The sequence below is a fragment of the Panthera tigris genome, chromosome B3 (genome assembly GCF_018350195.1).
Source record: "Panthera tigris isolate Pti1 chromosome B3, P.tigris_Pti1_mat1.1, whole genome shotgun sequence".
NCBI lineage: Eukaryota > Metazoa > Chordata > Mammalia > Carnivora > Felidae > Panthera > Panthera tigris.
In genome coordinates, this window is record NC_056665.1 from 100996617 (window position 1) to 101018430 (window position 21814).

Here is a 21814-nt window from a genome sequence, read left to right on the forward strand (position 1 = left end):
CCTGGCCAGCATCACTCCATCTTCTGCTTTCACATCACCTTTCCTTTTCTGACTCTGAGCCTTCTGCCTCCTTATTAAAGGGACACTTGTGATTATACTGGGCCCACCCAGATGATCTGGATTATCTCCCCATTGCAAAGTCCTTAACTTAATCACATCACAAAGTCCCTTTGCCAGGTAAGGTAACCTAGTCACAGGTTTGGGGATTAGGACATGGGCCTCTTTAGGGGATTTGTTATTGTGCCTACCACACTGGGTAAGCCCATGACAAGAGCAAAATTGGGCTGTGGTATTCCAGGACTCAGCCATGAAAGTGATACTGCTTTCAACTGGTTGTCTTGAATCAATTGCTTTTAGAACCCAATTGCCATTGCCATGCTGTTAGGAGCCCCAACTAACCCAAGCAGAAAGGCTACAAGGAGAGACCACATGTGGGTGTTCTGGCTGGCAGCCAGCATGTGAATGAAGATGCCTCCAGACGATTCCAGTTGCCAGCTGTTGCATTACCCCCAACTTTCAGATATTCCCACCTGAGGCCCCAGACTTCACAAAGGAAAGATACGTATCGTCACTATGCCCTGTTCAAATTCCTAATCTACAGAAAATGTGAGAAAAAAAATAATTGTTGTCTTAAGCTACTAAGTTTGGGGATGATTTGGTGTACAGCCATAGGAGACTGATACAATGGGCTGTGACCAGACCTTCAGTTTCTCAGTCCCAGTGCTTTTGACACCTCAAATATTGCCTCTCAGTCAAGCAAGAGCAGTGAGCAAAAATCATTTATTGAGCACCTATTAGGAGAAATGCCTTTTGGGAAATTTAAAAGTCTATAAAACTTGCTCTTCACCTTCAGAGAATACTCTTTAATTCTGGCGGGAAAGATGTACAGAAAGCACCTGTCAAGAGTGAAGTTAGGAGGCTGATGCACTAGTCATGGTAAGAGGTGGTAAGATCCTGAACCTTGGACACGGCACTGGACAAAAGGAAAAAATTAGAGTCTGAGAAGTTTTCTGAGGATTAGTTGACAAGAACTTCCAGGTGATGGACATGCAGAAAGAGAAGTAAGGGTAAAGAGGATTCTGTTGTTTCTAGCCATTAAAGCAGATGGGAAATCTAAGAGGAAAGGCAGGTTGGAGGACCCTTTATGCTAAATAAATTCAGTGTCTGGTAGGAATTTCCAGCTGGGGGAAGCAGAATGCCCCCATGCCCATGTGTTGCCATGCCAAGCCCCAACCTCCCTAAGGACCTCGCCCTATGTATCACTTCACCTGGCTGTTGATTTGTATCCTTTAATATTCTTTGTAATAAATCAGTAAACTAGTGAGTAAAAAAAAAAAAATCAGTGTCTGGTCATCCATGAGGCTAATCTATGTTTTAGAAAGCATTTTTACCATTAAATAATGCTTAGTTCCCAATGACAGAACATCTAAAGGACCAACGAGGGTCGCTGTAAGAGGTACTACTGTGTAGGCAAGGAGGTAGAATTCCCACCATCCGTTACCATGAGCAAATCTGATCTTCAGTATCATTTCTCATGGGTAGTGCAGTTTTGCATAAACTTGTTGCATTTGTTCATCACAGCAAATCACAGGTTAGGTAAAAAGAGTGGCGGTGTCACCATTTTGCTACTTAGAAAACATTCAGAAGTGGCTGGGCGCCACTCCTTCCCCGTGTGTGCTTCCTCTCCAACGGAGTTTCTCATGTCTCAGGGAAAAGGCAAGTGATTTTGCTTCCATTCTCTGGTGAGCCTCAAGGTATGTTCATGTGAACCGCAAAGATACAAGCAAATAAGAATTTGCTAACAGGAGCATGTCTATTTTATTTCCATAATGGGTCACTTTCACAGTGGGCTACAAAGTTTGCTTCCACATAATTACAAATACAGTATTTCCTACTCTATCTGAGAAACTCAAATCATAATCATGGAATTCTCCATTTTTATCACCGTCCACGACTTCACAACCAATTCCTCCGCACTCCTGCCTATAGAAGCTGCTCTAGGAATTTACCCGAGCCACAGATGAATTCTCTATGTTTCGTTTTATTCTCCATGTGAGCAGAAGTGTTGTGCCATGACTCCACTGAAAGTTAGGGAAGCTATGACAGAGACACCTGGAACATATTAAAATGGTTGAGAAAAAAATCGAAAGACTTTATACTTTTTGTGGTCTCCGATGGGACATACATAAAAAATAGGGATCTCAGGGGCACCTGGGTGGCTCAGTTGGTTAAGCATCCAACTTCAGCCCAGGTCATGATCCCTCCGCTTGTGAGTCTGAGCCATGTGTGGGGCTCTGTACTGGATCCTGCTTCAGATTCTGTTTCCCTCTCTCTCTGCCCCTCCCCCCCATTCATGCTCTTTCTTTCTCAAAAATAAATAAAATATTTAAAAATTTTTAAAAAATAGGTATATCAATACTCCAATTTAGTTTTATTAAATAACATTTTTTCCTGATTCAAAATGAATACAATTTTATTTGAAATATTTTAGAAAGAATGTGAAAAGCACTAAGCAAAAACAAAATTCCTTTGTGAGCTTTTCACCCAGAGAGAACTATTATCAATAGTTTGATGAAAATACTTCCAGATTCTTTGTTTTTTTCGCAAATATACACTTAAAAACATTTCTAATGTAATTTTGCTGCACCTACTGGTTTGCAAGCTGATTTTTAAAAACTAGCCTTTGTATTGATACATCATGGAGATCTTCATATGTCAGATTTTATTCTTGAAGCCAATGTGAGTTTTCTATAGGCTGAATGTATTTATTATATGAATATTTTATCTATGACACATTTATCTTTTCTCTCCTCAAGTGTTTGTTAATTCAACAAACATTTACTGTAGACCCACTGTAGGTCAAGCACTGTTGCCAACATTGGGGATACAAAGGAGAATGAACCAGACAAAATCATTGCCATCTTTGAGCTTACATTCAAAAAGAGAAGGCAAACAATAGTCAAATAAACATGTGATAGATACAATGTTAGGTGGTGTTAGAATAGTATTTCTCCTATTGTTTTAGAAAAACAGAAAGAATTACAAAAGTTTTGCATACAGACTTCAATTGGTCCTGATTTGTATATTTACCACCAAATCTAATTTAATAAAAAGAAACAGCTTACAGTCTTCATCTGTGGTTTGGATTTAAGTGTATTGTAACTGCCACCAGCAGCCTTGGGGACTCATGAATGTTTCAGTTATCTGGTGCTTCATAATAAATAGCCCCCAAACAGAGTGGCTTAAAATAACAACTTATAGTCATCTCTTATGTACTGTAGATTGACTGGGCTCAGCTGGGCACTTGTTGCCTGAGCTCTTATGCAGTTGCAATCAGATGGGGCCTGGGCTACAGACAGCTGAATGTTCAATTGGGCTGGATGTCCAAGATGGCTTCTTCCCTACGTGTTTGGCACCTCACTGAGATGGCTGAGATTGGTGGGGTGGGGGTGGGGGAAGGAGGTGGAAAGATGTCCCTTTTTTTCCATGCAGCTTCTCAACATGGATAACTTGGGCTTTATCATGGCATGGTGGTCTCATAGTACTTAGACTTCTTATATGGTAGCTGACTTCCACCAGAGTGAGCTTTCAAAGAACCCAAGGCAGAAGCTATTAGGTTTATTATGACCTAGCCTCAGAAATCACATAAACCACTCATACCATATTCTATTAGTTACATAAAGCCTGCCTAGATTCAGTGAGGGAGGGGTCTATGCAAGGGTGTGAATGCCAAAAGGCAGTGTTCATTGCAGGAGCATCTTTAGAACCTACCTCCAAAGAGATGAGAAAAGTAGCTAAAATGAAACAAAATGGGCGCACCTGGGTGGCTCAGTCGGTTAAGTATCCCTCGATTTCAGCTCAGATCATGATTTCACAGTTCCTGAGTTCGAGTCTCACATCTGGTTCTGTGCTGACCATGTAAAGCCTGCTTCAGATTCACTCTCTCCCTCTCTCTGTGTCCTCCCCTGCCTGCTCTTTCTTTCTGTCTCAAGAATAAATAAATTAATTAAATTTTTATTTTAAAAACAACATTATACTATCAAAATACTAAAGGTTACTCCACAGAGCTCAGCATACACCAAATGAAGGTCCTTTCTCAAAACAGTCCAGGTACTGGGGTGCCTGGGTGGCTCAGTCAGTTAAGCATCTTGACTCTTGATTTCGGTTCATGTCATGATCTCGTGGTTTGTGGGATCAAGTCCCACATCTGGCTCTGTGCTGATAAAGTGGAGCCTGCTTGGGATTCTCTCTCTCCCTCTTTCTTTGCCCCTCCCCAGCTCTCTCTCTCTCAAAATGAATAAACATTAAAAAAAATAAAATAAACAGTCCCAGTACCACAAGCTTGCTAATTCTCTGGATCAATTAATGCAGGCAGAGGACAGAAGTGCTGACATAGCCATTTTGTTCAAAAGGTGCAGCTCCTTGATGCATGGGATTGGTAAAACTAAGCATCCCTTTTGTGGAGAAAAAACGGACTCTACCATTGGGAGCCAGAAAGTAGCCCCGATTTCCTCTCCAGAAGGACAAAGCACATCTGAATGTCCAACACTGTCCTGCTCAGTGTATCAAGTATGTTGTCCTCTGGCTACTTTATCAGTTAGGCTGGTGGCAGTCCTGGCTAAGAGCTCCCAGGTACTTGGTTTGGACCAGGTGCGAGGCCAGTCTCTATATATGTACTTACTGATGTTTTTTCCATAAGCACCCATGAAGTAAACGTTTACCCCCGTTTCACAGAGGACGAAACCAAGGCATGGAAACTCTCAACTACTTGCCCCAGGTCTCGCAGGGAAGTCCCACTCTGGTGCCCACTCTCCTAACCACCACACTGCACTGCCTCGAGCCAGTGACTCACTTCTCTGTGAGCAGTTTTATCGTGTGTAAACCAGCGTGTAAAACAGAACTGACACCCCTTCCCTCACAGACCTGCGCTAAGAGAGGAGTGTCTGCCTAGCTTTGCCACTTGCGGGCTGCATGACCTTGAACAAATTGTTTAATCTTTCAGAGTCTTGGTTCCTTATTTAATAAAGGAATGTGTTCTTGTGCGGAGTCCATGAGCCAATGCATATAAAGTATAGCACCTGGCATAGGGGTCTGATAAATGGTATTAATACCATTGGTATTAATATTATTATTGCTTGTGTTGTAGCACAACGTCAAGGTTCTTCGCTTGAACCTAATACCCTCACAAGGCTCCTGCTGAAATTGCTGTTATGTTGTCCGATTTGTACTGTTTCCTTACTTTCTCACCCAGGAAACAGCTGCACATTTGGGCAGAGGGACATAAAAAGCGTTGGTAGATAGTCACGTTGTCACCACAGATGTCCCTGCTTTGGCTGAGGACAGAGGACAGCAGCCAATATTCACAGAGGATTGCAGATGTTCTTCTTTAACTTGGATCAGAGGGACCATTATAGACACAGTGTGGGTACTGCAGACTTTACTGTTCAGAACAGAATATTACAGAATATGCATGCATTCATCCAACACTTATTGAATACCTACTCTGTGCTGAGTTGCCTTGGAAATACAAAGATGAATGGGACATGCTCCCTGTCCTCTTGGACCTCAAAATACAGACAGGGAGATGAAACCCATGTAATTAACCAGAGTACAGTGTGAGGATTCTAGGTATAGTGGAAATGCAAACGGCAGTTGGTCTCAGAAGGGGAAATTTTGTCAGAGAGGTTTGGAAGGAAACCAGGAACACTTTTTGGATGAAGTGGTATTTTATTGAGACTTAAACAAAATGAAAGTCCTTCAATAAGCAGAGATGAAGCAGGGCAAAGATCGTTCAAGGAGGAGGAAATGATGTGAAGGCAGGTGAGGAATAAGGTGAGTGAGCTGCCAAAGCAGAGTGGGCGTGTGTGTGTGCGTGGCAGGTACTGCTGACTGGCCCACCTCCATCATCAACCTTGCCCCACCCCCTGCCACCACATGATACCTTCCACCACGTGACATCCTTCTGATCTTTGAGTCATAAGCAAGATATCGCTGGCTTAGGGTTCTGGGAAGGTATTCAGTTCACCCATAAAATGAGGACAGGCTCAACTATGTGCTCTTTCCTTCAACTTTGGCCCTTGTCTCCTCCTTGGAATGTGGCTGAGATGCCTGGAAGTGCATCTTGAGGTCATGAGGAAATAAGCAAAAGTCATATGATGGGATGGTGAAGCAGAGACTTATACAGAGCTTGCACCAGCCCTGCCCTACAGACCTATTAATTTCTTATGATGTGAGGAAAATAACTCTCCATTTGTTTAAGCCAGCATACGTTGGATGTTCTGTTACTTGCAGCCAAAGGCATTCCTGACTGATACAGGGGCAATGGTGACTCATAGGATGTAAAGCCAGAAGAATGAGCAGGGTCCATATTTCAAAGTCATAGAGTCCATTTACAGACTGATTGTTCCTTATTTAGGAGGCTGTGAGGAGCCAGTGAAGGTTTGTGAATAGTAAGAGTATTTTAAAAACAATTTAAAAACCAATTCTAATAGGTGCTGTACAAAGTAGGACCTCCCCATCATAATTTCTATCACAAACTTTAGAAATATGTATGTATAATTTGATATATACAATGAACACTTTCTCAATGTAAGTAAAGTATACTTAGGTAAAACTGCTGCATTAGGGGCACCTAAGTGGCTCTGTTGGTTAAGCATCGGAGTCCTGATTTCCGTTAAGGTCACAATCTCACGGTTCGTGGAATCAAGCCCCGCATCCGGCTCTGCACTGACAGCCCGGATCCTGCTTGGGATTCTCTCTTTCCCTCTGTCTCTGTCCCTCCCCTGCACACACTCACACACACACACACACTCTCTCTCTTTTTCAAAATAAATAAGCATTTTTTTAAAAAGGAAAAAAAAATCTTGCTGCATTATTAATTTGTAACATACAATCTAAAGAAAATTTCATATTGCTTTTTTAAGGCGGCTTCAAAACCAGTCCCCTTAGCCTCTTTTGCAACCAGACTGTGGCCCTCCTCACTCTTTTCTCTTAAAAAATTGAAGAGCCATCACTGTACAAGTAGGAGAGTAACAATAGGCAGTGAAGGGAATGGGAGATGTGGGAAGCATTTTACAGGCAGGATTGACCGGTCTTGGCAACTGGTTAGATGCTAGGAGCAAGAAACAGGGTGAATGAGGGGTGACTCCAAGGTAAGGCGTATATTGCTCAAAGCTTCAGGAGAGAAGTGTGCAGAAGGAGCAGGGTTGAGGGCGGAGTGGTGGGAGATGGTGGTTCCTCGAGCAGTTAACTGTCAGGAAGGGAAACTTTAAGAACTGTCCACATCAGATGGGGCCACAGCAACCTGCAGATAAAAGAGGGACTCTAATTGGAACTCATTACCCATTGCCAATGGACTCATTGCCCATGAGGGTCTTCCTGGGTCAGTTCTAGCCTACTCCCCATATATGATGGTTAATCTTCTGTGCCAACTTGATTGGGCCATGAGGTCCCCAGATATTTGAGCAAACAGTTTTCTGTGTTTGTCTGTGAGGCTGTTTCTGGATGAGATTAGTATGTGACTTGGTAGACTGAATAAAGCAGATTGCTCTTCTCAATGTGGGTGGGTCCCATCCGAATCAGTTGAAGGCCCAAATAGAACAAAAGGGCTGATCCTCTCACAAGTAAGAGGGAATTCCTCCTGCCTGAGTGTCTTTGGGTTGGGACATCAGTTTTGTTCCTGATGTTTTGTTCTGGGACTGAAACATTGGCTCTTCTTGGGTCTCAGGTGCGCTGACATTCAGACTGAACTGTACTATGGGCTCTCCTGGGTCTCCAGCTTGCTGACCGCAGATCTTGGGACTTCTAACTTTCATAATCATGTGAGCCATAATTGCTTATAATAAATTTCTTTTTATATTGGCTCTGTTTCTCTGGAGAACCTTGACTAATACACCACCCCATCTTTACTTGTTCCATATCCAACCCCCTCTTTGTCCAGCTGGCCCCCAATTGGGTTTCTCTATCTCCAGCTTTAGCATCTCTGTCTGCTGATTCTCTGCCCCATGGCTTGTGACATCCCAACTGCACAGACCACTGGAACTGCCTTCAGTCAATCTGTCCCTTCCTGGTTGATCTCCTGGTACTACAACTTAATTTGGGGGATATAGAGATCAGTAAGACACTCTTGAGGACCTCAGAATCCATTTTATAAACATTTATTGAGTGCCCACTATTTCCAGGTTTTGTGTAAATGAATACAAATACGATATGGTTAAGTCTCAGCCCTTATGACGTTTGATAAAACAGAAAGACAGATAAACTTACAATAGCAAAGCAACAGGTGCCAGACGTGTTCTGGAGAAATGTCGGGACTAAGTGGGAAACTGGAAGGATATCTGGCAGACTTCACGATGGAGAGAACTCACTTCAGTGCCAATGAGTGAGAGCCTCCCAGATAGGGAAGACAGCATGTGACAGAGATGGCACCATGCCTACTGCATTCTGCCATCATGCTGCTATGGCTGGCTGCAGTTTGGGGAAAGTATGTGTAATTAAATGAATGAATGAAGCCCACAATGTAATCTACAATTTGCTTAACCTCCCTGAGCCTCCCTTTGCTTCTCTGTAAAATGGAGATTACCTCCTGGGATTGTTACAAGGATTAAATGAGATAATGAATACAAAGTGCTTAACACAATGCCAGGTGCAGGAAGTGCTCAATGGCTCTTGTTATCTAGTAGGTCACAGCCCAGGATTAGACTGGCATTTCACAAAGACCAAAAACAGTGTGCCCCAGTAGACTGTGTGAGACAGGAAGTCCAGATGGGGGCTAACTACAACAGTCTGGGCCAGAGACAACGAAGCCCAAAGTGGACAGTGGTGGTGAGCTGGAAGAAGATGGGTGCATAAATCTTTAGTCAGACTAAATAGCATTTCTTTAAAAAGAAAGAAAAATTTCTCATGTTAAGCTAGCATAATAAATTGTAAGTGAAATGTTGTAAAACAGCATCAGAAAACAGTAAGCTAGGAAAATGCTTAAATAGTTTATGAAATTAGTCATGAAGAATTTGGCATCTCCCTTAATTTTGGAGGGTGGAAAACTTCACTGGATGCACTACGTATAGCACTTTTCCATTGGATTCTATCACGCTGTAGCCATTTGCCAAGGAGGCTCAGCATTTAATCATGTATAACAAGTATTGACTACTAAGTGACTACAAGTATGCGCAAAGCATTAGTAAAATTGTCACACTCTTTCGCACCAGATCTAAGCTCGTTCAAAAAGACTGTTCTTGTGCTAAAGAATGAACTTTGGAAAAACTAAAATGAGACATAATTTTTTGATTTGAAGATTTAAAAGCAACTGAATTTACAAATGACTGTAAACTCAACCACTGCTTCTTTACAAATGGTATAACATTCAAAACAAAAGAAGAACTCTAAATTTTCTCACAGAATTTACACAGATCCCCAAACCATCCAATATGGTTCTGTGGTGCTCCGCTGGAATGTTCTGGCAGGAGAAACAAAGACAAACTCTAGAGCCGTCTGTTTCCTTCAGAATGGTTTGTTCTCATGACACACATGAATTCAAATGTTCACCAGGGCTTTCTGAAGTTCACTTAATCTGATGTTGAGTGCTACATTAAACAATGCCTTTTCTTATGAGTTGATTTCAAAGAGAATGAGACGGTGTGGTCTTTGCCAACTTTTAGACATACAGAATGAATAAATAAGCTCTGTGCTGTGGAGAAGGTTTCCTTTTTTCTAAATGAGGGTGGGAGAAAACAGAACCAGACACCCATACCTGGCAAGAAGGATCCCTCCGATGGGCATCAGAGTAGAGGCTCACATATTTGGGGGAACCTTGTGAATTACATTCAAGTTTCCACACCTAGATCCAAATAGACTCCAATCTACTGCCTCAGCTTTCTACCAGTGGCTAGGGAGAGTCTGTGTATTAGTTATAAGCCAAACATGCAGCAATTCATCCTGTTTTTCATGCACAAGGGGAGAAAAGGCCAGGCAGGATATGAAAAGCCTAGAAAGAGCAGTTGCCAAGAACACCCAATGCCCCAGTATGCCCCTGGGCTGACCATATATGTTGATGCTATTGCATTCTGAGATCAACCGTCAGCAGTGGTAGATGGTTGCCCATCCCTCTTGTGCCATGGGCCTCATAACATTTACCTTCACTCTAAGATCCCCAGGCAGCCGTGCCCTATTCTCACATTTGACATCAAGGGTTGCAAACTTCTGTCATATTTTGAGTGGCTTAAATAGCATTTTTAAACATTTGCATCAACATTTAAAACTGGGAAATTTCACACAAAAATCCTAATTTTTTACTTCTCTTGTCGAATCAGAAGACTCTTACATGGAGATAACCAGCTGGAGGGGCAGTCCCCTTGAGATGTGGTGGCTTATAGCTCCTCTGCTTCCAGTGACACTGAGGCCACAGGTCAGTCTCTGTTTCTCCTTGCTTTGACACGGCTGTGTCTCTCACGGCAGAGAAACATTTCTCCGTGCTTATATCTCTATCTAAGGTGGGGAGATGAAATACACACACACACACACACACACACACACACACACACATAGACCCCAAACCAGAGTCAGCAGTATGTTTCTACAAAAATCCAGGCTCCTTCATGCATTAGATGTCTGCACCATTCCTTGTGTGCTTCCGTGTTTGCTGCTTTCAACAGCCTTTCACAAATGCAAGCTGTAGGTCTCGTCCCGGGTTCTAATCTCCATCCTGCCCCAAACTGGTGGTGTGACCCAGAGCAAGTCACTCCATGTTTGACCTTAGTTCCTTCCTCTGTTTGGTGAGGCAGGTGGTCTCAACTCTTTGGCTTTGAAATGGAGTTGGAGCTTTGCTGGCCCAGTCAGGACCAATCTCCTTCTCCCTCTGGCCTCTTTTCCATAAAAGCCTCCCAGGGTTAGGCAGGCAGCTCAGTCCCAAGCAGGGGACACCCTAACAGAAGAAGGAGAAAGAGCAGAAGGATGGGAGATGAGAAGAGGAAAAAAGCAACCTAAGGAGGAACTCAATCCAGAGACGAACGGAGGGATGAGAAGGGGAAAGAGGGTCAAATGTCTCTCATTTAAAACACCCAAGAATTTAACAACATGATCGGAGTCTTTTTATACTTGAAACAAAATTATATTAAAATTTAAAAGTCATAAATATTAACTATAAGAAAATTGGAAAATTCCAAAAACTGAAAAAAGTAAGAAAAAAAACATCAACTATAATCATACCATTTAAGGTCAAGGACTCCTTAATTCTAGGCATATGCTTTTCCTAAGTTTTTTTTTTAATTTTTTTAATGTTTATTTACTTTTGAGAGAGAGTGAGAGACAAAGCATGAGTGGGGGAGGGGCAGAGAGAGAAGGAGACACAGAATTCAAAGCAGGCTCCAGGCTCTAAGCCGTCAGCACAGAGCCGGATGTGGGGCTCAAACTCATGAACCACGAGATCATGACCTGAGTTGAAGTCAGACGCTTAATCGACTGAGCCACCCAGGCACCCCTCTTTCTAACTTTTTTTTTGCACTTTTTATAGTTGATATTATATAAAAACCTCATTTAATTTGAAAACAACAAAAATCATAAAGTAAAAGTCAGAACTATCTTATTAAAGTTAAAACTAGATATGCCAGTTACACTTTTGTTTTATTTATGTTTTTTTAATAGGCAGAACTTCCAGCAAAATGCAAAAAAAAAAATAAAAAACTTGAATAAAACCTTTCATTTTCCATTACCTTTTCAATTTGCCAGTGTAGTTTAAGGGTTTTGACATCATTACTCTGACATATGGGCTTTATTATAAAAGGGTTTAAAATAAGGCCGATTTGCAGAGTCTTAATAAAGGAATAACTTTCTGCATTCTGACTTTTAGGTCTGAAGAGCATTTTCTTACAATCTTTTTTCTTTTTTCTTTTTTTTTAAGTGGGCTTTCCTTTGGCAGGGGTTGGGGCGTCATTTTAGAGGTCAAGCATTCCTTATGTCTATTATTTCATTTCAATCAAGGGCTATAAAGTGTTGGTGATAAAATCCTCTTAAAATTGATGATTCTCCCAGTATTTATGACATAGCCTAGAGACGGTTATAATTCGGTTTTAGATAACCTCTTTTTGATGCACAGAGGAAAGGTAAGAAGATGCGATTAAAAATGTTTATAAAAGTGAAAGAATAACCTCCTTGCTCAGAGAAGCTGGGAAAGAGCCTATCTGTAACTTTTCTTGCCATTAACGGTGCTTGGAGAATGAATGCCCCAGATACAAAGCCCAGGACAGGAGAGGCCGCCTCTGCCCAAGCAAGGGCAGCTGTTTGCAGGTCAGTTTACCTGATTCGCAGAAGATCTGCAATCTTATCAGAATGGAGCTCCCTGGCTTATTCTATTTCTGCCTTGTTGATATCCAAGCTGGCCTTTCTTTCTTTTTTTGCTAACTGAGAATGTCTGAAGCCTGGGGCAAGCCTCTGGGTGTCCTCAAGACTTCCATCCCACGCTTAAAGAGGGGAAGATCTCTGGGCTGCAGTAAAAGGATAAGGTGATCTCTCATCCTTGGGAGATGCTCCCCTCGTCTTTTGCCGAAAGAAGGCCTGAGAAACGTGGGCTGCGTTCAAAAGTTTAGGGAGATTCTACCGTACTGAGCCAACGATTAGTATTAGATTTTTAGACTGGAGAAAGTTTTCGTTGTCATAATTTATCTTGGAGAACAAGAGTTTGTTATTCATTTATCAAGAGCTTAACATTTCCCTCTTAGGAAAAATGCTTTGCGGGATACACTATACCCAGGAAAACACTCACTAACGACATATTTTTGTTTATCAGTTCAAGCTAAAAACCCCTCTTAGAGATAAAAAACCATTTCCAGCACGGAGAGTGGGGGAGGGGTGTCCCATTGGAACTGGCTGTCCCCAGAGTAGAGGATTTAGCCTCCTTTGTATGCACAGTAATCGCTTGAGCCCTTGCAAGGGGAAGGTTGCCCCTGAGAAGTGTTTTAAAATAAAAGTAAAAAAGATCTCTACCATAGACACTCTGCTTCCAGGAGGAGCCCCGGTCTCTACTTTAGAGGAAGCCACTTGAGGCTTAGTATTTGGAAACTCAGAGCAGAGAGCACTGGAGAAAAGGTGACTCAAGAGTTGCACTGAGGATCATTTAAAAATTCTGTTCAGTTACACTCATCAGGAAAAGAAGAAAAAGAGCAGGGGACGAGAAGTAGCAGAAGGAATACCCTTTTTAGTAAATGTGGTCAGAAAGTAAGACACACTTAAAATATTTTCACCTAAATGAAATACCAGTTTAGCTTTTCAAGCCCTTAAATTTCGCTCTATCAAAGTCTCAAATTACAGGCAGGTTGATTCGAGGTTCGGATGATGAAGTACTGGCTCATCAGTTTCAACCAAAAGATGGCTAACTTTATCCCGAATTCTCTCTTTCAGAATTAGGCGTGTTGAATCCTTTTTGACTGTACTCTGTTTACTCAAATTTTAAATGAAAACCTTTTTGCTAGTGAACCTCACTATGGGTGATTGAAATGTTGGTGGGAGGCAAAAAGCTATGTGCAAAAACATTTGAAAATGAAACACTCCCAGCACATAATCCCCTTCCTCTGCAGTGCAAGGTTTTCAAATAAATGAAAAAAAAAAAAAAAATGCACCAGAGACCTTGCCTAAGAGAAGAAGGTATGTGCATAGGAATCTCCTCCCTGCGAAGTGCTGACATCTGACACCACTTTGAACCCTGCATGCAGCTGGTGTTGGACTCGAATTCTCTCCCACCTTGTTCTTGGCCTCTCACTCATCCCTGTGGCCTAGCGCCCCAGGGCCTGAAGGGCCTCTCCCACCGCAGAGGCTGCAAGCAGGGCAGGGGCCGAGTTGGCATCCTTGCCAGGGTTCCATTAGTGTTCAATGAGGAGCCATCAGAAGGCAGTTTATCAATGACTTCCAAGGAGGCCGCTTACTGACAGGCTGGAGATTTTCTGTTGGTGTGTAACCAGCTTCTGAGAGTTTGCAAATAGTTGCAATTAATTACATCCCAGCCACGGTGCTCTGGGAGAGGTCCTTGCGTGAGGGAATGGCACTAAAGATGTTGTGGCTTCTGTGGTGCAGTAGCTATGGAAGCATAAGGGTGTGGTGAGAGATTAGGCTGCCGCAAGGCCATTGTGCGTTGCCAGATAGAATTATCCTTTGATGTACACTGGGGTCTAAATTGTTTTCTTTCCTTTGATACATTTAAAATTAAGATTCGGTGTTAATCTCCAATTAATTCCAAGATCAAGCTTCTATTTTAGCTCCTTGAATGAGTGATATTGGAATGCTTCAAGGGAAGTGAAGCCAGAATAAAATATTTTCCAATTATATTAAATACCTTGTGGGCACGGTTATTAGGCATTGCTGTATTAAGTGTGGGATTTTAAATCAGAATGTTATGATTTAAAATCGGAAATCATTTCAAGTCAGAAATGGAGCACCTAGGATAATAATGTTCCACATTTAAATGGCTACACACACACACACACACACACACACAAAGGGAAGGCTAGACACTTCTATCAAAAGTGAAAGTCGAACTTAATAAGGAAACAGAAAATCATGAGTTGTGAAATTTAAGAGGATTAAACATTAAGTACGAAAACCCTGGATAGAACAGGTAAGATGCCCACCAGCTGGGAATGCGAATATGGGAGAAAAAAAAGAAGGAACAGTTGGCCAGAGCTGTTTCTAAGCTGCAATCTGCAGAGAAAATCAACCTCACCCCACATGGGGCTCCTTACAGGCCCTGACAGAGGGTTAAAGGACAGCTGACCTGCACTGGATCCAGGCCAAACTGGGAGGTTAGTTGGGACTTAATGAGTCACCTTGTTAGACCTCCCCACGAACTCATCCCAGGTGTCTTGCAGCTGAGCCCTGAAAGAGGGCGATTCTTTACAGTAAGGAAATAAAGCTTCTCCTGGTGACTTTTTAGCTACACTATGGGATAGTAAAGCATAGTCATGATTACCAAATGATGCCTGAGATTTGGCCAGCATTTCTCACAAATGTGTAGGACAGTCATGATTTCCAATACTGTGACCTTTTACCTTCATAAATACAGGAACACTTGTTAGGGCATGGGTCTGAGCTGTAGTTTGGAGGGGGAAAAAACCTGTCCCCATGCCCATGGAAACCAACCTGCTAATTCAGTCCTTTGATTCTATTTCAAGAAAAGAATGAACTTGCAATTTTTGGTCATCATTTTCTGTTTACTGTCATTTGTCCTGGAAGTTGGGCAAAAGCAGGTAATTTCCTGCTTCTCTCTTCCACCCCTAATTAGGGGCCCAAATCCCAGGTGATAACATCTCGAAGGGTACTTTACCATCATCAGTGGGTGGGGGCCAGGGAGTGGGGTGGGGAGCCCTCATCCACACCAGCTCTGAGGGGACCTGCACCTGTTTTACTGGTTGCTAAATATTCTGAATATTACCCGGTACAAAGACTTCATTTTATGACGCTCCTGGTCAGCCAGTGAAGACAACTGTGGTTCAGTGACACATGCTGGGTTTGGCATCATCAAAAGATTTGGGTTTGAGTGCCATCTTGGCCAAGATCAAAGAAGATACTAGGTGTGAACACCTGGAGTAAGAGAGTGGGCTCGTTTTAGGTGTCACTGTGTATGATGACCCACTCTTAAATATAGTCCTCCTTATGACCTAAATATGGAAGGGAGGCACACTGGAACATCCCAGATAAGGTAACCAGGCTGCAACCGGACTTTTATGCTTGAGTTCCCAAAGCCACTGAGGTTTCATTGGTCTCATTGATTCAGTGCTAAGATGTAGGCCCATTTGGCCTGAAAAAGTATTCACACGTCGTCAGAAAATCATTACTCAAAGTGTGATTCATTTGGGGTGGCCTCTTATTGATTTGTCTGCCAAATGCAGATTCTTAGACTCTGCCCCAGGCCTGATGACTTGGAATTTTGAAAGGGGCAGGGCCCAGGAATTTTGTTTTTAAACACTCCACAAGAGATTTGGATAGACGAATGTAAAGGTAGGAACTACTAGTTCAGTAGCCAAACACTGAAAACCACTCAGCGCTGACAGTACATACAACAGAAGCCAGTTTCTGGATCCCCACACGAATGGTTGCTTGCCCAGTGCTCTATCAATGTAGTTTCTGAAACGATTACTAGAAAAGTGTGCATGTGTGTGTGTTTGAGAGTGCGTGTGTGTGACTGTTTAGGAGCACACATGACTGTTTGAGAGAGGCTGTGTGCAAGCAGTGTATGCTTACGCTGCAGAACACACGCTATTCTCGGGCCAATCCCTCTGGATTCATGGCGGTATCACTAATTGTATCTGGGTTCCATGACTTTTCTCAGGCCTCCAGAGAACAAAGCCAGACTGACTCTTGTCAAAGTTGACCCCTATGAACTTATTGAACTTCTGACTAGGGCGTCACAGTGGAGTGTGCTGAAAAGTTTCCTTTACCTCACACTAATCTGCACAAGGAGAGCTGCGTTAGTTGTAGTTTTATAAAAAGCGTCCCAGGGATCTCTGAGCTTGATACACACTGAAATTTGGGCGGCCCAGATCCCTAAAGTTAGCAGGCTTCCCAGTCCATATTTTGTAAAGGATTATTTGTGCCCCCCCTGGCCTCACTAGGCTACTTGTGCTCACAGGTGCTTGCAGTGTGGAATGCCTTTCGTGCAAACACACGGGAGCAGAGCCACAGTCCTGCTTTTGAACAACCAATGGCAGCAAACCCTCATTTTGCTTCTAGCTCTCTGTCTCTTCTGTCCCGAGTGGCCCAGTCTTTGCATTTCAATTCAGTTCAGTTTGATTTAGCAAACCAGAATTCAGAACCAGTTAAGTCCCAGTACTATCTTAGGTGCTAGTTGTGATTGCAGCTAAGGTGGGAAGGGTCTGGGAGACAGATGAGCAAGACCCTATTCCTGCCCTCAGAGAGTCCCAACCGAGGGCGGCCCATGAGACAGCTACACAAGTAACTCTCTACCACTCAAAATGTAAGGAATGCTAAACTACTCATTTACCCAAAGCTTAGAAAGAGGGAAAAATAATTCTCTTAGGACATTCAGGAAAGTGCAATTGATCAAGGTCTGGAAGGACGCTAAATGTTTTGAGCCTCATTTTTTTGGGTCTCGAACTATCCCAGACATGTTTTTAATTCTGTGATATTGCTGGACATATAAGTATAACTAGAAATGTATTGGCCATGGATTACTATATATATATATATATGTGTGTGTGTGTGTGTGTGTGTGTGTGTGTGTGTGTGTATTCATTTAGTCCTCACAACAGCCCTGTATTAATAATAAACACTGTTACTACCCCCATTTCTGAGATGAGGAAGTTGAGGCAAAGAGAGACAAAGCAACAGACCCGCAAGGCCACATAGCCAGTAGGCAGCAGAAGCAGGTTTTGATCTCAGGCCATCTAACTCCAGGGCTGGCAAGCTTAAACACCATGTGCCAATATACACACATTTATAATTTATGTTACCAACCACTTACCCTTTACCTTTTCTGCCTACATAAATATTTTTCTATCCAGTGTAGCACCCTTCTTATTTTCCCTCAATATTTTTATTGTTTGGTGAGAAGAGCGACTACAGATTTTTAAATGATTTATTTTACTTTTAATCCCAATATTTTGTGGGTAGTCACAGAAGTCCCAACCTGAAGAATGCACGTCTAAACTGAGTTTCTCCTCCATGCTGCTGGTGTGTTGTCCCAGGGGCCCACTGAGGAAGAGTCAAATGAGAAGGCCCACTGAAGAGGGCAAGGCTATGAATTTTTAAATCTAGACATACATTAGTGATGATAGTATAAATGTGTGTCTAAATCGTTCTAAATATGACCGCTGCCCCGACAGCTGCTAAGTCCTCCTTGGGCCTTCTTAATGATTTAAATTTCTGCCCAAGGAAGGCAAAAGCTTCTTGTTCAGATCCTCTCAGACCTTTTTGTTCTTAGACACTCACAAGTGCAAAGTTAACAGCCGGGAAGTGAGCACCCACAGTGGGAAGCAGCACATCACGGGTACTGACAGTCTTAGGAATCGGACAAGACAGGAGTCAAACAAACCTTGGCTTCGCCATTTGGCAGCTGTGTGCCTGTTCAATCTCTCTGCACCTCAGTTTACACCTCTGTGAAATGGAGATGAGAATATCTCCCTGACAAGGATTTTTTTGTGAGGATTGAAGAAAACAATGTTTACTAAATGCTTAGTATAGTGCCTGCCATGTAGTAAAGAAACCATAGTTGTAATTTCTGTGATTTGATTAGAAGGGGGAGAGCAGAGTCTGAGATGCTCTGAGGGTCGAAGGGAAGGGATCAAAAGCAAAAAGCTCGGAACTGAGGGCTCCACTGCAACTGTGCCAGGCCCTTTGACGTTGTTTCCACATCTGGCCCAAGAAAATCATTGCATTTGTTAAAGTGGAGGACTTAGGGGAAGAAAAGCTGGGCAGTCATGCTGGGAACAACAGCACAGGGGCCCCAAATGTTCTCGATACACTGTTCTCCCACCCCAGTGTCCAACCTACACCCGCAATGTCTCCTTGCTGAACTTCGTCCCCACTTCTCATAGTGTTCCTTCTCTGAGAGGCCTAAGGGTTTTGCCTCTGCTTCCGCATCACTGGTCGGCCATGCCAGCTTCCCTCACACCACCCGCAGTCCCAGCTACACACAGATGTGCTATCAATGTCTCTGGAGACCTCCTCCCTGACCCATGGGTTACTTAGAAGTGTGTGGTTTAATTTCCAAACATCTTTTTATTGTAGATTTCTAGTTTAATTCCACTGTGGTCTGAGAACATGTTCTGTGTGACTTCGACTCTCTTAGCTTTATGCAGGTTTGCTTTATGGCACAGAATATGGTGTCTGTTAGTGACTGTTCCACGTGCACTAGAGCAGTAGGCACTGTCGTCAGATGCAGCGATCTGTAAAAGTCAACGAGGTCCAGTTGCTGGCTAGTGCTGTCCAGGTCACCTCAATCCTTCTTTATTTTCTGTCTGTTCTATCAACTACGTAGAGAGGGGTTGAAGTCGGCAGTTGTAAGTGCACATTTGTCTATTTCTTTATTTACTTCTGCCGGGTTTTGCCTCATGCATTTCAAACCTTTACAACTAGATGCATACGCATTTAGGACTGTTACAAATTGACTTCTTTATTTATTGATAATAAAACCCTGATAACGTTTCGGATTCTGCAGTCTATTTTGTATGAAATTGGTATAGTTACTCCAGCTTTCCTTTAGTTACCCTTTTCATGTTATACTTTTCTATTTTTTTACTTTCAATCTTAGTCTTTACATTTAAAGTGGGTTTGTTATAGATGGCATGTAATTGGGTCTTGCTATTTTACTCAGTCTAAATCTCTGTCTTTTGGGGCGCCTGGGTGGTTCGGTCAGTTAAGCGACCGACTTCGGCTCAGGCCATGATCTCATGGTTTGTGGGTTCAAGCCTTGCATCAGGCTCTGTGCTGACAGCTCAGAGCCTGGAGCCTGCTTCGGATTCTGTGTCTTCTTCTCTTTCTGCCCCTCCCTGCTTACACTCTGTCTTACTCTCTCTCTCTCAAAAGTTAAATAAACATTAAAAAAAAAATTTACATCTCTGTCTTTTAACTGGTGTTTAGATACTCACTTTTAAGTGATTGTTGGTATCACAAATTCTACCATCTTCCTAGCTGTTCTCTCTCTTGAGTACTACTTCTTAGTTTGTATACCCTCCTTTTCTACCTTCTTTGGGTTTAATTGAGCATTTTTATTATTCCATTTTATCTCTTATATTGAGCTATTATTTATACCTTTTTTTAAGACTTCTTAAGTGATTGACTAGAATTCTAAAGTACTTTTCAGTGATAAAAAGTTTGATCATTTTGTATTCCCTAAGTTGGGAGAAAGCTATAGTTTTGTTTCTTACTGAAATGGTCTTTGAAATATTCTAGTTAAAATAGCTAGAATTTAAATAGAATACTGCAGTATGGAATAGCATTTTCATTTGAATAGAATTTTTAAAAAATGTTTATTTTTTTCGGGGGGAGAGAGCATCTGAAGCAGGCTCTGTACCGACAGCAGCGAGCCCAATATGGGGCTCGAACTCATGAACCATGAGATCATGACCTGAGCCAAAGTCTGATGCTTAACTGACTGAGCCACCCAGGCACCCCTTAAATAGAAATTTAAACATGAATTTCATTTGTAACCAATGAACTAACACACACTAAAAAAAAAAAAAAAAGATTAAATCTGGATGAACAAAAATACTGTTCTGTAATTTTATGCAATAAAAATTATACAAAAAGGAAAATACAGTGAAGCTTTAACTTGTTCAACTCAACTCTTCTGAAAAAAGTAGCCAGAAATTATTGAATTGTGTTCATTTGGAAAATCCTGGGGAAATTTTCCCTTCTAGAGAAGCAGTTCTTATTTTTGTTTTGGGACCACTGCCCCTTTGAGAATTTGATGAACAATACCTAGAAAAACACTTACACTCATCTACACATCAAGTTTTGCATATAATTTCGGGGAATTTACTGAATCCCTTAAGAGTTTCTTGATCCCTGGTGAGGAACACCTGCTCTAGAGTAAGTAGTGAATGTTGTCAACAAGGATTTTGATGTAACCATATATCTTGGTATGTAGGTCAAATAGCAGAAGTATCAGGTTTGACTTGAGCTTCTTGAGCAGGGCAATAGAAACTCTTATTCTCTTAAACTTTTTGTTTAAGCAGCCCCAGATCCAGGTCAGACCCAAGTCTAGCTCTTAAATTTGTCACCTGCCCAGTCCTATACTTTAATGTGACAACACTGCAGCCTCTACAATAGCCAAGGAAGTTCAGATGGTTAGTCTAAATGCTCACCATACTCAGATTGTGTTTATCTCCTTTCATGCTGTAAGACAGAATTGTCCCAGGCACAATTGCTTAAACTATAACTATAAACAAGAAGACAAATTTGTCCATGAGCAAATTTTGACACCAATATCAAAACTATCTTCAGGAGACAGAGAGAGAGAGATGTTTCAAGCAATAGTTGCCTGTATTTTTAAAAGAATAGTCTCCCAGGTCGCCTGGGTGGCTCAAGTCAGTTAAGCCTCCAGCTCCTGATTTCAGCTCAGGTCATGATCTCACAATTCATGGGGTGAAGCCCCACATTGGGCTCCATGCTGAGATTCTGCTTGGGCTTCTCCCTCTCACTCTCTGTCTGTCCCCCTCCCCCTCCTCAAAGTAAATATATAAACATTTAAAAAAAGAATAGTCTCCCATTTATACTTAAAAAGTCAGAGTCACAAAGCATTTAATGGCCATGAGTCCCAAAGAATCCACCAACTACTCCTCTCTTATTCTGCCAGGTTCTGAAATCTCGCTCCAACTATGATACCCTCCTGGGTCAGTCAAAACAGAGTTATTTGACTCTTCTCAGTAAAATTTTTTAAAGCAAATAACACCATTAACTTTATCCATTCCTCCACGAATGCATCTCCATTGGCTTGTATTTCATTTTTTCCTTTCATGTATTTATCTCTTAGTGATTCAGTAAAATCCATATCTTCAAGATATTTATATCATTTGCAAAGGAATCCCACTTTTTTCCCAATTAACATAAGGCCATATAGAAGTATTGTTAATATGATTGATCATATTTTTCAATATTGATATGTTTACTTTCCAAATAGTAAAAATAATGGAGTATTTATATTAACCAGATTGAATGGAACCCTTTGGAAACAACCATTAATGAGCTGGTTGATGTGTGGCCTGGAAACTCCCTCTGGCAGCCAAGAAACTCCTTGTGTTTAGAACGGTTATCCCTGCAATTCTGCCTGAGACTCATCAGATGACTTGTCATGCTTATGTCTTCCTTTAGCAAA